The sequence below is a fragment of the Bubalus kerabau genome, chromosome 15 (genome assembly GCF_029407905.1).
Source record: "Bubalus kerabau isolate K-KA32 ecotype Philippines breed swamp buffalo chromosome 15, PCC_UOA_SB_1v2, whole genome shotgun sequence".
NCBI classification, from domain to species: domain Eukaryota; kingdom Metazoa; phylum Chordata; class Mammalia; order Artiodactyla; family Bovidae; genus Bubalus; species Bubalus kerabau.
The window spans coordinates 13,000,789-13,005,662 of NC_073638.1; positions in this window are offsets into that span (position 1 = coordinate 13,000,789).

The following is a 4,874-nucleotide window of genomic DNA, read 5'->3' on the forward strand; positions in this document are numbered from 1 at the left end:
CATGTTGACAGTCAATACTATCACAATATCAAATATTTGTGAAGTACAATGGTAGACACAGTAGGAATTGCTACAGTGATGAACCTGCATTCAAATAAGAATGGATTTCCCCAAGTGAGGATCCCTATTGTACATAGTTCAGTTCAGTTCAGTTGTATCGAACTTTTTGCAACCCCATGGACTGCGGCATGCCAGGTTTCCCTGTCCATAATCAACTCCTGAAGCTTGCTCAAGCTCATGTCCTTTGAGTCAGTGATGTTATCCTACCATCCCATCTGTCGTCCCCTCTCCTCTTGCGTTCAATCTTTCCCATCATCAGGGTCTTTTCCAATAAGTCAGTTTTTCACATCAGGTGACCAAAATATTGGATTTCAGCTTCAGCATCAGTCCTTCCAACGAATATTCAGTACATAATATTCCAACTATTCTGTAAAGTGGGTATATAATGAAAACCAATATGAAATAATAGGGGAAAAGATCCTATATAACTTATGGGTCAAGATCTTTTTCATGTGACCTTCTCTGACCTTCCTTAATAACTGCTTCTGAAATCTACTATCTTCCCTACGAAATTCAATTAAGGAATACGTACTGTGTTCAACCAAAAATATTAAGTTGTCATACTGAGCTATCTTATGAGTACTCTTACTCTTCATCTAGTTAAGCTCCTTGAAGAAAGTAAATATGTAGTATTTGGATCCTCCCTCCATCTCCTACCATGCATTTTTGGGACATGATGAGTTTGCTAATATTAAGTACAGGGCTCGATATACTATTGATTTAAACCACTTTTTTTTAGTATTTAAAATTCTTAGGGAACACATGTATACCTGTGGCGGATTCATTTTGATATTTGGCAAAACTAATACAGTTATGTAAAGTTTAAAAATAAAATAAAATTAAAAAAAATTCTTAGGAACTTATACATAGGGTATATATACATAGAATATATGAGTTATATTGGTCAAAAATAGGAATTAAAACAGACCCTACTCTGTGTTCCTATCCAATAAGTTTTCACTGACCTTTCATATAAACCCTTCTCCCTGCAGATGAACTGACATACACCAAGGACTGTAAAGGGCTGCACTGAGACTCCTAAACTTGATTTTCTAGGACTTCTTCCTAAGAATGTCGTTACTAATCAAAAGAGCTCGACTAATGGAGTATAAAATGACAGAGTCTTTTATAGAGTCATAAAACCTTTTAAGATGTACTTCAGGGGCTTCTAATCTTCCCAGTAACATAGTAAATATAATGAGCATAAAAATTATCTTTGCAGCTGTTGTGTGTGTCAGTAGCAATAATAAACTCTCAGCACTACAGAAGACCAAAAAAGCATCTGGTATTTTGATTCACCCAATTTAATCACATAGAGTTTAAACATTTAGTATTTTACAAGTTTGTTTATTGATTTGCAAGGTTTTTGCAAGATTATGTGAAATCCCATGGAACACACAGTTAGCATGGACCCATTCTGCTCATCCCACAGGCTTAGACACATTGCCAAAAGCACTCATGTGTAACCTCAAGGAGAGATTTAGCATTAAACAGCACAGAGCTGTGAGTGAAGGAAATAAATCAGATGGTGGATTTTTTTAAATTTGTAAGAGTAAGACAATTTATATCACAATATTCATAAGCCATATTAATAGATTTTTTTCTAGCCTCTAACTTTTAATCTGCAAGAATTATTTTGATAATGCTTATAGAAATGTACTAGTAAGATCACCAATGATACTTTTTTCTATGGAACAGATCTAAAATCAGACTTTTAGACATAATACTTTGTTATAAATCTTAATCATTTTTCATTTCTTGTTTTGAGATTTTTTCCAACATAAACAACAATAAATTAGATTATAAAGATTGCAATCTGATGAACATATTCAGAAAGTAACAAAAATCTATGGCTGTAGTCTAGATTTCCTGTTTGCAGATTTTTGTGGCTTTCTCTCAATGACTACTTTACAGCACTGTGGACTGTGAGACGGAAGTGTTTTCCACACCTTGAACTTTAATGGGGCTAATTAACTGTTTTGTAGTATCAAACACCTCTCATTATATTCATATGTTTAATATCTAGAAAATATTAAGGTAAATGTTTATGTTTTCTTTAAATTTTTATTCATATTATATACCTTTTATATTAAAAAAGCAGAATTTGACCAAAGATTATGTATTTTGTCTGCTAGCACTACACTAAGCTAAGAAGTTCAAAACTCAAATAAGACATGGTTCCCAATCCAAGAAGAATGATTCCTTTAAACAATGGTGAATGAAAGGATGTACCTGTTTTTTTTTTTTTTTTCCCCAACATTCTCTCTGAACAGTTCAGTTCAGTCTTTCAGTTGTGTCCGACTCTTTGCGACCCCATGGACTGCAGCATGCCAAGCTTCTTTGCCCATCACCAGCTCCTAGAGCTTGATCAAACTCATATCCATCGAGTTGGTGATGCCATCCAACCATCTCATCCTCTGTCCTCCCCTTCTCTTCCTGACTTCAATCTTTGCTAGCATCAGGGTCTTTTCCAATGAGTCAGTTCTTCCCATCAGCTGGCCAAATTATTGGAGTTTCTCCTTCAGCATCAGTTCTTCCAATGAATATTCAGGACTTATTTCCTTTAGAATGGACTTGTTGGATCTCCTTGCAGTCCAAGAGACTCTCAAGAGTCTTCTCCAACACCACAGTTCGAAAGCATCAATTCTTCAGCACTCAGCTTTCTTTATAGTCCAACTCTCACATTCATACATGACTACTGGAAAAACCATAGCTTTGACTATACGGACCTTTGTTGGCAAAGCAATGTCTCTGCTTTTCAATATGCTGTCTAGGTTGGTCATAACTTTTCTTCCAAGGAGCAAGAGTCTTTTAATTTAATGGCTGCAGTCAGCATCTGCAGTGATTTTGGAGCCCCCAAAAAATAAAGTCTCTCAGTGTTCCCACTATTTCCCCATCTATTTTCCATGAAGTGATGGGACCAGATGCCATGATCTTCATCTTTTGAATGTTGAGTTTTAAGCCAGATTTTTCACTCTCCTCTTTCCTTTCATCAAGAGGCTGTTTAGTTCTTCACTTTCTGCCATAAGGGTGGTGTCATCTGTATATCTGAAGTTATTGATATTTCTCCAAGGAATCTTGATTCTAGCTTGTGCTTCATCCAGCCCAGCATTTTGCATGATGTATTCTGCATATAAGTTAAATAAGCAGAGTGACAATATTCAGCCCTGATGTACTCCTTTCCCGATTTGGAACCAGTCTGTTGTTCCATGTCCAGTTCTAACTGTTGCTTCTTGACCTACATACAAATTTCTCAGGAGGCAGGTAAGGTGGTCTAGTATTCCCATCTCTTGAAGAATTTTCCACAGTTTGTTGTAATCCACAGTCAAAGGCTGTGTGATTATTGGTGTAGTCAATAAAGCAGAAATAGATATTTTTCTGGAACTCTCTTGCTTTTTCGATGATCCAAAAGATGTTGGCAATTTGATCTCTGGTTCTTCTGCCTTTTCTAATTCCAGCTTGTACATCTGTAGTTTCATGTTCATGTACTGTAGAAGCCTGGTTAGGAGAATTTTGAGCATTGTTTGCTTTTCTCTCTGAACAGGAATTCCAATGTGTATGTGCTTGAGATTATTATGTATTTCCCTGGTATTAGATGGTAAAGAATCTGCATGCAATGTGGGAGACACAGGTTCAATCCCTGGGTCAGGAAGATCCCCTGGAGAAGGAAATGGTTACCCACTCCAATACTCTTGCCTGGAGAATTCCATGGAGAGAGGAACCTGGAGGACTGAAGTCCATGGTGTCGCAAAGAGTCAGACATAACAGAGTGACTAATACTTTCACTAATATTATTAACGGTAAACAGACTTCCAATAGTTGAAGTCTACGGAGAGATAGCAGAATTTTTTTAATCTAGATAACCCATTGAAAAAGAAAAATAATATAAAGTGATTAGAGTGTTAAATAAAAATTTACTTTCTCCTACCTTTTAGAGAGATATGTACTTTTTTTTCCAATATCTGCCCTCTCTTCCCCCCTCCACTAAAAATCAAAAGCCAAAACACGTTTGCTTCTTGAATTTCATTTGTTTCTTATTGATGCCCTGACTTTGAAGATAATCTTCTGCAGAGAAGTGTTGATTCTTGGTGTGTGCCTACTGCTGTTTTGATAGTGCTCATGTTCTATGTCCAAAGATAAAGGATTGTTCTCTCTGCATGAGGTAGCCAGGATAGCTATTGTTGCTCCTTGTCAAGATTTACCAATCTGAAATATTCTTCTTAAGAAGAAATAGAAAAATTTGACACCTAAAGTAAATTAGCTTTAGGTCTCCACAGGATATCCTACATATCTAGCTTTCTTACATATAGGAATTGATCATTTTCTCTGGAAAAGTAGAAGGTAAGAATGTAAAAAACTGACTTAAAATGACATTCAGGTGTTTGTAGGGCAGGAAGGAATAACAATGGACTAAAGAGAGGTTGTTACCTTTCTTGAGGTCATGATAGGAGGGTGTGGACTGTAAATACAATAGGATGGATTTAGGTTTCCATGTGAGGGGAAGTTTACTATGAAGATGGGAGACTCTGTTCTTCTTGATTGTCCATCTGTCCTGAATAATTAATGTATAATCCTGCTTACTAAATGGCAAACCAGTAAGATCATAACAAGATGGTTCACAAGTTGGCATGAATCCCTCCACACCGTACAAGTTGAGTAATTGATTATTTTTGTAATGAGATTGGAAAACGTCTGGCTAATAAGCCACCTCAAGCACATATCTAGGAAATAAAGAGCTTTAATAATAAGAGGGTTGGTAAAACTCTGTGTGATTTCAACATAGTTAGCCATTTGCAGAATTCAGTAAATTCTTT